The 12,673-nt window shown below is 38.7% G+C and overlaps 3 long non-coding RNA genes across 3 annotated transcripts in view; all 3 read left to right on the plus strand.

The window, feature by feature from the left end:
- LOC142991945 (uncharacterized) overlaps positions 1 to 378 on the plus strand; it is a 776-nt gene extending 398 nt beyond the window's left edge. The window contains exon 3 of the long non-coding RNA XR_012961008.1: positions 307 to 378. This is a non-coding gene — a long non-coding RNA (uncharacterized LOC142991945). The remainder of the gene's footprint in view (positions 1 to 306) is intronic.
- A 4,249-nt stretch (positions 379 to 4,627) lies between these two features.
- On the plus strand, positions 4,628 to 7,619 carry LOC142991944 (uncharacterized). Its single transcript, XR_012961007.1, has 3 exons — positions 4,628 to 4,698; positions 7,145 to 7,277; positions 7,529 to 7,619. It is a non-coding gene; the product is annotated as an uncharacterized LOC142991944 (long non-coding RNA).
- A 4,216-nt stretch (positions 7,620 to 11,835) lies between these two features.
- LOC142991949 (uncharacterized) lies at positions 11,836 to 12,186 on the plus strand. Its single transcript, XR_012961009.1, has 3 exons — positions 11,836 to 11,907; positions 12,014 to 12,053; positions 12,135 to 12,186. It is a non-coding gene; the product is annotated as an uncharacterized LOC142991949 (long non-coding RNA).
- The last annotated feature ends 487 nt before the right edge of the window (positions 12,187 to 12,673 follow it).

Raw genomic sequence — 12,673 nt, forward strand, 5'->3', positions numbered from 1 at the left:
AGGAATTCAGTGAATCAATGGAATTTGTTGGATTATCAGTAAATTTAACAGATACATATTTACTTTGAATAAATCAACCTGTGGCTCTAACATGACCCTTTACACATTGATGTTAGCACTGCAGGCTCACAGCTAATTCTGCTACTACTTGTTTAAGTAGCACTACAGTAACTTTTCAAGATACAAGCTACTTGTGATTTAAAATAATTAAACTGTAGCCAAACATGATATTTTACATGTTTGCTTATAATACTGCACCACTGCAGTATTACTCTGAACTTCCTGTCTTGTCTCGTCTCTCTGCAGGGATCTGTTGTTATTGGAGGGAATCTGAATGTCAATGCTGCTGCGAGAGACAGGCTGATACAGCCCTTGGTGGCCAATGGATGACATACTTCTTTCTTGTTACGAAAACATGTTTGGATTACAGATGTTTTCACATGTATTCATTCAAAATGAAAATAAATACAGCATCATAAAGGCTAAATGACTCTGTCAAGTTGCAGTGGGCATGGTGCAATCATCACAACACAAGTGTAAATGGTTTGGAACCAGGAATACACACACGCACACGCACATGCACACGCGCACACACACACACACACACACACACACACACACACACACACACACACACACACACACACACACACACACACACACACACTGTGAGAATGCAAGTGCACTTTAGGGAAACAAAAAACGCAGAATAGAGTTCAAACATTTCCACAAATTCGATTTTCACAAATGTCTTCTCTTCTTCCCCTCTCCATGTATGAAAACAATCTCCCAAATGTTCCCATAACTGGACGTTCATTGCTATGTCATATGCTTTCTTTCTTCAAAAAATATTCAGCAAAAAAAAAGTTGTTATAAGAATCTGCATACCACATTGGGACCCTTTACCATATTGGCTCATCGATATCGACCTGATGCAGCTGTGTAGATAACATAGATAAGATTTTCTTCTTTTTTTGAACTCATCTGATCATCATCAACAAAATGTTATCTAGTAAACAATTTGCTGCTGTTGTGTTGTTCATTCAAAATCAATCAGCCGATAATTTCAAATTCTCAGTAAGCTGGATCAGGCGCTACATTAAATGTGTGATGGCCTTTGGAGATTCTACCAGTTATTACTTTCACCTAATTTTTTCCTGCCTAGAATGTGGATGATTTTGTAAATCACCTGTGTTCAATAAAGACATCAAAAGGTGTGCTTTCTGTGTGTCATTAGTACGTATGTTTTTACAGAATGACTTGAATCTGACCATAATCAATGCATAATAGTTCAGTCTTTTTTCTTGCAACTCTTCAGAGACTTAAAGGTTTAGTTTAGTTTTAAATGTGATTATCAATTTAAACCAATAGGGGAGCCATTTTCACAATAGCGTATGCCAGCGCCAAAACATAGAATTTGTCATACATTTTTCATGTGAATTGTTCACCTGTTTCTCTCTTTAAAACAATGTAGGATGTTGGAGGCTGAAGAAAAGTAACTTCTGGAAGAGATACACAAAATCTTTGTTGGAAAAAAAAAGCTACAAATTCTTCAGGGGTCATTCAGTGAAAGATTTTGTTAGTTTTTGAGTTTTGTTTGTGTTTCATGACATGATATTTCAGAGAGGGGTGTGAGGAGCTGTGGACTTTCCAGGCCAAGCGCAGAGAGGAGCAAGTCTGTACGGAGCATGCTGCGCATGTTGCAAATAGAGAGTAAATGCACCAACACCAGCAAGGTGAAGAGAAGCTGTTTGCAGAACTGTGGGAAGCTGATCAAAGAGCTAAGGAAGGGAGAGAGAGAGCCAGCAACTTCAGAGGCAGCAGCACAACAAGATGTAACAGCGAGATCTCCTCAGGCAGCTACTCAGCTACTCAGCAGCTAAATCAATCTCCTGATTTTCTTTGTCGTAAATAATCCATTAACTGTGGAAATTGTGTTATTTACATTCTTCTTTTGTGCTTTCTTCTTCAGGTGGAGGTGCTTTGAAGGAATAGTAAGAGCATTGTCAGAAGCTCCAAGAGACTGAAGCGCCAGGGAGGAACAGGATGATCTGGCACTGGAGTATCCTGCAGCACCACCTCAACACTGAGCTAGTTAACCTTTGAGTTATTATGTATTATTTCTCAATGAATAATAGGCTTATTGTGCCAAATTATAAACTCTAACCAAATGTATATTACATATTACTACTTATTGAAAAACTACTTTAAATCTGTGGCTGCTGTACATGTAAGCAAAGTAAATCTCCTTGATTTTCACCTCTTGTTCACAGTTATAACTAGTGAACATTGGCCAGTAGATGGCCCCAGAGAGTCACAGAAAGTGGCTTTGCAAACAAAACATACATTGGCAGGTATATCTGATGAGAGCCATGTATACTAAACATATGAGTTGTGTTACAATTTAAAGAAATAGTAATAATAACACAACCTTCCTTCTTTCTCTCTATCGCTCTCTCTCCTTTTACCCCTCTTTCCGTATAAAATAGGATCTCCAAAATATCCTATAAATGTATGCGTATGTGTCATGTAAAATGCTTCAATAAGAAGAAATAGCAAAACAAAATGAATCATTTATGGAGGAGGAAAAACAAGTCAGAGAGGATGTGGCCTCCTTTTTTTCAAGACCAACTGCAAGCATCTGGGAATGAATGCAAATGCAAAGTGTATGATAGCTGGAATAATAAAAGACAGAGATACTGTCAGTGGGTTCTACAGGTGTTGCTGTGCGGTCAAGAAGGCGCTCAGGGGCCAAATGACCCCTGAGCATTGTGAATCAGCGAATACAGCTATGGTGGCCCACTACACTACATACAGTTTTGGGTGAACCACTTTGACAAACTTAAGTGTGATGGCCACTTTGCAGACACTTTCCGGGATAAGGCGTCAATCCAGTTCTGTTTCCAAAATGCTGTACAGGTATTAAAAAGGATAATAAAAGTAATAAACACTTTTCACACTTGTGACATTCATTCATTATTTCATAGTGTCATCACATCACAAAATGTGTATTTTTATTAAAAGTATTACTTTCAGGGTTGGTTCCTTTAAAATGCATTCTGCTATAATTAATAATTACCTATTAAAATGCAATCAGTAGTGTAGACCCACAAAAATAAAGTAATATCACTGATTGCTGTTCATTACATGTGAACTATTTCACATAACAACAAAAGAAATGACACCTCAATAAAATGACCTTTACTAAGTTGCAATCTATAAAACAGAACAATGTTGGAATAAGAAAAAATTAAACATTGCATTTTTACACCGATGTCGTAGAAAGAGAATGTAGATTTTGTTCTAGTGTTGAGTGAGAGTGAGTTGTCCCTTGTCTGTCACCACAGTTGAACATTTATAGTGCCTGTTGCACTATTGCGTGCACACACACACACACACTGGTGACTATGCAAACCACATGATATCAAACAATTACTATTTTACTTCACCATGCAAATTTTATTCATCCAGCTATCACGTTACTTGAAATTAAAGATGATCTCGCTTGCTGCTGCATTGCACTTTAAGCTGCAAACATTAGAAAGTTAACATGTAAATACTGGATTTGGTTTGGGGTGTCGCAAGTGGTTAGTCTTACCTGTAAAGATTCTTTGAAATTGATGAAGAATCCTTAGATGCTAACAGCATTTTCACTGCTGACCTGACCTGGCATATTGTGAAATTTGTGTCAGATAAGCAAATTACAGGCAACATATCACATTGCCGTTCTTTCATATCTAACATTCAGTAGGCCAGGAACAATCAGCAGGTGTGTAATTCTTCTCAGCATGGATCCTTATGACCTGATATGAACTTTGTGATGGTTGTAACTGTTATTTAACCTGTGGGGGCCCTGTTTAGATACTTACCTGTTGTATTGCCTGTAACAGTGTTGTTGATAGAGACACAGTAAAGAGAAGAGGATTAATACCCCGTCGTATAGATCATTCTGTATCTATACATGACATGGTGTCAGAAGTGAACAACAGAACAACTAAATTGCTGTTCAGCAATTTTCTTGTGATCAAACTGACACGGCAGACTCTCTCAAATAAACTGTAACTAACACCTGAAGTGGCGACAGAAGTGAAAAGATTACAATTTAGTAGACTGTTTAAATCTCTAAAACATTATTCACTGTAAATAACAGAAACAGGAGAAATGTGAGGAGTGGTTCGTTACATTAAAGGTAATACAATTGAACACTTACTGTATGTTCAATAGAGAATATGCCAGTAAAAAATGAGGAATGGAAAGCTAATGGATTAAGTTAAGAAAAAGAACTTTAAAGTTGAAGAAGTACTTTCGTTGGTACTTCATTATATATGCATCTGTTATGTCGTACGTTGCTGTTGTAATGTTCAGCTTGTAAGAAAGGGATGTGATGGTTGTAATGTTTGCAACAGATAATGAATAAAGACTTATACTCTCACACACTCTCACACACTCCGACATTCATTTATTCAACAGATAAGAGACTGAAAGTTAAATTACTGACCTAGTCTTATCTAGTAAAAGTGGAGGTAAAAATTATTGAGGGAAGGAACAGAAAATTTGCCTCACAATCTTCTGCTCTTGTGTATGAATACAGGTGCTTGGGTAAACTGGGGTCCAGGCTTCTCTTGTGCTGGGACTTGACTGTCCAGGGACCAAGACTCCTCTGATTCTGCGAGAGAATTCAGCTGTCCAGACGCCAAGGTACACTCTGGGTTAGGGTTGGGACTTTCTCTGCATCTCTATGTTTGAACAAATGGCATATTGATCCATTTATATAATATATTTTCAGTTAAATTAATCTATGCGTTGTTTTTTATTTAGATTCCAATTTGTCTTAACTTAAATATAATACTTGGATCTACTAATCCATAACTCAATCAATTTAATTGCGCAAAAAGATTACATTGTGCTTAAAATTTGGGCGCAGCATGGCAGAATGATGGATGGATTTTGGGAGCCAGAGAGATGGTTTCATACTGTATATACGGTGTGTATATATATATACACCGTAATTTTCGGACTATAAAACGCACCTGACTATGAGCCGCAGAAGCTAAATTGAATGATGTGTACATATATAAGCCGCACTGGACTATAAACCGCCGGTTTTTTAATGTTTAATTACCATATGTAAGGGTTCGTGCACAGAGGGGATTGTCGGGAAAGAGGCGGCTGTTTGAGGAAGCTCCCATTTATTAACATTTCAACAAACAAGTTGCATATTTGCATAACGTTTTCAAGTGTTACCATTTAGTGCAATAGTAGCTACAGAACATGTGCTATGCTGTGTAAACTGTACTGTATCACATAGCGTTTCAGACACACAAACTTTTCAACTTTCAAACTTAAACGGCGCGCTCCCAGCGCACGTACCGGCAGTGATCTACAGCAGTGGTCCTTGGCATGAAAAAGATTGAAAATCACTGATCTACATTATAGCCTACAGTAGTACCCTAACAAAAAACAAAGCTTACAGCGCTTGACGAGGCAATATCAATGGCTAAATTCGTCTTCATCTTTTAGGCTAAGGTGCAGTACACGGCCGCCTTCCGGAGGACTGTAACCTGTAAAATCCATAGATTTAGGAATTCCCCTAGTGGCCGTTAGCTGTAAAAATCCTTAGATCAGCCGCACCGTTATATAAGCCTCAGGGTCGAAAAATGGGGAAAAAGGCGCGGCTTATAGTCCGAAAATTACGGACATATATATATATACAGTGTATGTACTGTATAAATATATACTGTATATGTATAGATAGACAGATATTTTTATATAAGTGTGTCGTACTTTAACCTGTGCTGTGTTGTGATTAGGCCTTAAGCCTGAGTGACTGAACTTCTCCTGGTCTGTATTCCATGGATATTTTTTCAGTTGCGTTTACACTACATTTGGCTCAGAAATGGTAGTTTTGGAAACCGGCGACAGTTTCCCTCAGTTTCCCAACAGAGGTTTTGAATGCAATTGGGAAAACTTTGCGCACTAAGAAGGTATTTTATATGACATGACTAATTTGATGAGAGAATGATACAGGAATAGATTAAATAGATAGAACCTTTTGAACTGAGTAAAAGGGTCAAGTAAAGTGGAGAGACAATTTTTTGTGGACTATCTTTATAGGTTGCCTGAAAAAGGTCAGGGGTAGAGTTGAACCTACCATGGAGACTTACATGTGCTTGAAATAATTCATTTGAACATACAGTATATGAATGAACTGAAGGAAACGTGTTCAGAGCAGCAGAAACACACGTATGTGAATGACACTTAACCAGTTAAGCGTGCATGGGATTGGATCGACCGCTGAATGAGTCACCCCACACTAATGAATGAATGTGCCACGAGGGGCAGCTTGATTAAAGAACCTGCAAGTGGGTGAATTGACACAAGAGTCTCCCTGGTAGAACAAATATGAGACACTTATATGACCTCTGCTACTGATTTGTTTTAATATGATAACAGGTAGGGGTACCATACATTTTTCAAAGTAAATATTTGGCACATGATGTCATGAATATTCCAGATGTAAATTCCCACCGTCCACTAGGTTAATATCAGTCATCTCTAAACAGAACATTTTTAAAACTACCACGGGACACATGTGTGGTATCTCTGAGTGCATTTCGAGTTCAAACACTATTCATTTGTGTCTGAAAAACAAAAGAAAATGGTGGTTACATAATCTTATCAATATCATTAATGTCCAATTATGAAAAAGCTATAAGCAACTTTTTGTGACTCTGCGATCAGAAGCTTTTTCAAATTCTGGGCTGTCCTCGCTATTAGGTAGCAACGTTTCTTTTAACTGCTGACTGTTGCCTGTTGCAATGTACCGATTTTGGGATCCATCTGTTGTTGCCGGCCTGTAAAGTCCTTTGAGACATTGTTGTGATATTGAGGTATTTCTTTTGTATTTTATGTACATGTACTAATTGAGATCATTTCAAATAAAAGAAATACAGATTTTAGTCTGAATAGCAGACATATTGGACCAGACTAACTAAATCTAGATTGAACCAGAACTACAACTACAACTACAACTACAACTACAACTACAACTACAACTACAACCAGTACCAGTACCAGTACCAGAACCTTATCCTCTTCTCAAAATCCTAAATCCTTTAATCCTAAAATCTTTTTCCTGTTTCAGGTTTGGAGTTTAGGGCTCAAGATGACTTCCTGTGTGTTGTCACTCCTCTTCCTTTTGTCTTTGATTTCCTCCAATGTGGCCCAAGATCCTAGTGGTTTTGGAATGAGAATCACAGACAGAGCACTGAACTTGTGTAAGAGCCCAAGAACCCACTATATGAAACTCCTGAAAATACATTTTCACTGTTTATACAAAAGTATGTGTTTTTATTATTAACAGATAAGTGTTGACAGTATTTGTTATTTATATTAAAGATAACGTGCAACTAAGCTGCATGCATGCGCAGAATCAATGAGTGTATGTAAATACATTGACTGATGTAATAACATTATTGGCCCTTTGTATTAACAGTGAAGTACTAACAGTGTTTGCACTTTTACTCAGTGACACAGCAGGCTCAGAGGACTTTGGAACAGATGGTTGGGCATCAATTTGAAGATATGCCATTGGAATACGGGCCTGTGAAACGCAATATCACAAAGTAATATAATATAATGGATTAGAATAAGATATATTATAATATAATATAATCTTATATTATATCATTGAGGTTAGCTTGAAGTTTTGATCATTTTTATTGTGAAATGTGAAGAGCAACCTAAGACATGTTTCTGTCCTCCCCCCGTCAGTTTTAGGATCACTGCCATACGGATGGATCCCCCTCCTACTCTTCGTTTTGAGCAGGATTCTGGTTTCCATTTTGCAGTCCAGAACATGTTCATGTCTGTGACATTTGGCAGAGAAATATTTGCTTTCTTGTAAGTACACATTTGATTTGATGTTGAATTAATGTGCAGGTTGCTAATCTGCTGGTTAAAGTAACTTTGTTCATTATTATTATTATTAATGCAGTATGAGACTGTGGTGCCTTGTTAACAGCCCTCAACCACTAAAACGGTCAATATCAATTCTGTGAGGGTGACTCCTCAGTTTGATCAGTACCTTGTCAGACGATTTATTCCTCCCTTTAGTCCTATTATTCCTAGGGCCTGTACTATGTAGTGTGACGCGGGCTTTGTCAGCTCTGTTGAAGCTCAAGTCGTATCACAAAGATGACTCACTTCTCTCACACTGTCCCTACTGCAACTTATGCTCCACGGCAATCCTGGTCCAGAGCAGAAATTGTCGGAGCTTAGTCGGGCTGAGATGTAAAGCACACCTCTTGACCAATCACCCCGCTTAGAAATTAGCGTCACTTTAGCCGCAGGATCCCCTTGATGTGCCCTGATGCTCATTAGGTGGTTTCCTGTTTAAGGCGGCGTTAGGATATTCACATAGCCGCAAAAATGTGTTTGAATTCCCAGAGGATGTTCTTTACCAACGCTACAGATTCTGACTGGCAAGCAGACATTTATGGACGCTTCTTACTTGCTTTGCAGCATGTTTTACGCTGCTGCAATTGCAACTAAAACAATAATGATGAGAATAATGCTAAATCTAAGCAAAACAAGGCCGAGATTAGTTGAGCCTCCTTTGAAGTACAGGCCCCTAGTCTTTTGCATTAAACCCATCTTAACAAAAGTTATCACATTCCTTGTGTTGTGTAGTTAAACTGTGTTGTGTGCTGTATGTTGCAGAGGACCTGGAAATTCTAACATCTCAACCAACACTGATATAGATATTGCTGTGAGGATGACACGAAACCAAGGACGACTAAATGTGAACTTGCCACAGTGTACCATCACATTCAATGACTTCAATCATGCTTCTGAAGGCTTCCTGTAATAACAATATTGTTTTGCCAATCAATGTTTGGCTCTATAACATATAAACAGTCTGTTCGGATGTTTTCAGTTCATGTTGAATTTTTCAGTCCTGGCGCTTTGAAGCTGACTGACTCTATCAGTCAAGTGGATGCAGAAAGAAGGGGCTTGAGTTACAGTCTTGGGGTTAAAGGAGCCAGGCTACACTGAATCAGGGTTTGCTGCAATCACTGGCTAGTTGAGCTTTTTTGGCCAATATTCATTTACTTCATTTCTTCCATCACATCTCTTACTAGCTATGACGATAAAGGTGAAAATGATGATGATGATGATGATGATGATGATGATGATTATGATGATGATGATGATGATGATGATGATGATGATGATGATGATGATAATGATGATGATGATAACGGTGGTGGTGACTTTGTTTACAGTTGGGACCTATTCAATTATCCACTATCTGGATTTATCCGGTACCTTTTGAACCAAATGACTCCATGGGTAAGAGAGTGTCACACAGACACACAAACACAGAGAGAGAGAGAGAGAGAGAGAGAGAGAGAGAGAGAGAGAGAGAGAGAGAGAGAGACAGAGACAGAGAGAGACAGAGAGAGACCCTCGAGCTTTTAACCAGGTGGTTTGAAGAGCTCAGCTATTTCTCCCCCAACCTTTCCTCCCAGACATACTTTGTTTAAAGTATCCTTTGGCTTGCAAACAGAGTTTGTGAAGATTGTTAATTAAAACATACACACACACCAGTTTTGCAGCTTGTTTTTCAGCCCCTCAGTCATTTTTGAGGATCTATTAGGAAGTGAGCCAAAGTTCTGATTGGTTCTCTCTAAATGTGTCCCCTTCCACCAGAGAGATTTTGTTCTCTGGTGCTACAACAAGCTTCCTAAGCTGGTATCAGTCCTCCAAGGCCCATTACTTTGCCACTAACCTTTCTATCTGCCCCACTTGCCGACAGATCTGCACTTTTCTTGAACAAAGTGTCCAGGCCATGTTGGAGACCATTCCCATGACAATTGAGGTAGAAAGGAACCTCAACATCAGCGTGGACTACTCTCTAGTTAAAGATATTCAAGTGACTGAATACAGCCTGGACATGTACTTCAGGGTGAGAGACTGTATAAGCAGCACCCCAACAAACACCCATCACTACTCTAACAACACCACAGCAACCACCTAACAATGGCTAAGCATCCTCCCAGGAACACCCAACAACACCGTCCAACTACTACACCCATTATATTTGCAAATGTCATTACATACAACAAAACAAAATGCATATTTGTAGTTTACTCTTCATAACTGATGTTTTGTGTGTGTGTGCGTGCGTGTGTGCGTGCGTGCGTGCGTGCGTGCGTGCGTGCGTGCGTGCGTGCGTGCGTGCGTGCGTGCCTGCGTGCGTGCGTGCCTGCGTGCGTGCCTGCGTGCGTGCGTGCGTGCGTGCTTGCGTGCGTGCGTGCGTGTGTGCGTGTCTGTGTGTGTGTGTGTGTGTGTGTGTGTGTGTGTGTGTCACAGGGCTATATATACATGCACGGGAATGGAGATGATCAAAGAAATCCAACTGTGGTTCCAGCTATCCATGAAAATGGCAAAATGGCTTACATTGCCATCTCTGAGTACTTCTTCAACAGTGCTGCCTATGCCTTTTTCAATGCAGGAGCTATGAAAAAGACCTTTACAAATGTAAAGAACCCACTCAACTCAAGTCACTCAACACCTCAGTTCCAGGATCCGGGATTCTGGGATCAGTTCATTTGATTATTCTCATTTTTGAATCTGAACACCTTTGGTCTTTCATCGCACCTTTGAATGTTTTGAATTGTAATGATGGGTTTTATTGTTACTGTACTGTAATAGTGTTTTCCTCTCCAGCTAACCAGAGCAACAAAAACGATGTTGAGAGTGCGGCAGTTTTTTTCTGTAAGTAGATCATCTATTAACACAGTAGACACAGTGGATTAGTAAAAATATTTTGTCTGCTTGCTTTTCTTATACTTTCATGAATTGAAAATATCAGAGCTGTAGCTACCTTCTCTGAAAGAGATCATTTGATCTTTTTTAAACCATCAGTCTGAGATTAATAAATCTTTTTATAGCGTTACCATAAAAACACATATTTCTAATGCAGCTAAACAGCTTTTATCTAAAGTGACTGTATGTGGTACAATGTTACATTATGAAATTGTGGATACTGTGGAGATGGACCTGGTAAATCACCCAGGGTAATGTTGATGATTGTTATTATGAATCTACTGCCTCAGACTCTCTGCATTTCTTCAGGAACCGTGGCGCATGCGGGAAAAATTATCTGTGATAGCAGAGGTCAGCCAGGTACCCCTCATCACCATCGATACAAGTGGTATCCATGTTCAAGTGAGACCCAAAGTCCAAGGGTTATCAGGCGGAAAAAATGTCTTCTTTTCTGTTTCCATGGTACACACAAACACGCACATACATGCAGTCACATATTTAGTTATACGGAGAGAGAGAGAGAGAGAGAGAGAGAGAAACAGGGACAGACAGACAGACAGAGGGAGAGGGAGAGAGAGAGAGACATATGTCTCGGAGGACAAATAATGTGGAACGACTTGCATGTTTATTGTGGCAGGTTCAGAAGTTACTGATCAAATTTAACTTTTGTTATATCATCACTATCAGCTTGACTTATGTTTCTATTTGGCATGTGAGGGGAGGTCATGTGCACATAATGTGGTTACAAGAGACTAATTCATACACGAGATAACACATAAGCTCACTCACTGAAATTTAGTAGCAACTAGTGAAGAGATCGACAGGGAATACAGTGTTTATAATCTATTTAAAATATTTTTGACCAATAACTACACTCAGAATTGCACCTCATGTGATATTTTCATGTGATATTTTCTTAAAAATGCATTATAGTGATGCACCCTCTATTGACCAGCTACCACTGATGAGAAATAACTGTGAAGTTTTTTCCTTTTGTCTGCAGAATTGTAAGGTTATGAATGTACAAGTGGCTATAGTTGGAAATTATCTGACTCTTCCTGCCCCGGACACAGAGTAAGACACTGCAAGTTTATCAATGCAAAACAAAGATAATAAGACATGAAATGCACTTAAAGAACATTTAAAAGACAATAACGCCATTTTTTATTTAACTTTTCAGATGTAAAATCATTACCAAAAATGTCGTAAGAGATCTTTTGGTAAGAACCTGTCTGTTGGTGTGCCTGTCTGTCTGCCTGATTCCCTGTTTATCATTACGATAACACTGTGTTGCTGCACAGGTGAAGCCATTAAATAAATTCATCGGAAGGAAGATAAATGACTATTTGGAGGGTAAGTACGAAATATTGTAAACTATTTATATCACTGTAAATTCACTAAAATAAAAATGTATTTATTTCTGAAACTGTATTTCTGAAAACAAATGTACACTGGAATGGAAATGGTATACTGGAGCATAACTTGTGTCTGTCTGTCTGTGTGGGTGCACATGTTACAGATGTGTTTGTTGGCGGAATTCAGATTCCTCTTCCAGCAGGATTTGAATTTACTGAGAGCGAATTTGATTATCAGAATGTAAGTTTCTTTACAACTCCACATAAATATAGAATTCATAAGCACACACAGCAAAACTGTTATCACATTATTATTAACAGATGGACACATCCAACTCAATGACAGGAGGAATTCAGTGAATCAATGGAATTTGTTTGATTATCAGTTAACTTAACAGATACATATTTACTTTGAATAAATCAACCTGTGGCTCTAACATGACCCTTTACACATTGATGTTAGCACTGCAGGCTCACAGCTAATT

The sequence above is a fragment of the Genypterus blacodes genome, unplaced genomic scaffold (assembly GCF_046128005.1).
Source record: "Genypterus blacodes isolate CSIRO-AG114 ecotype Tasmania unplaced genomic scaffold, CSIRO-AGI_Gbla_v1 ptg000003l_1, whole genome shotgun sequence".
NCBI classification, from domain to species: domain Eukaryota; kingdom Metazoa; phylum Chordata; class Actinopteri; order Ophidiiformes; family Ophidiidae; genus Genypterus; species Genypterus blacodes.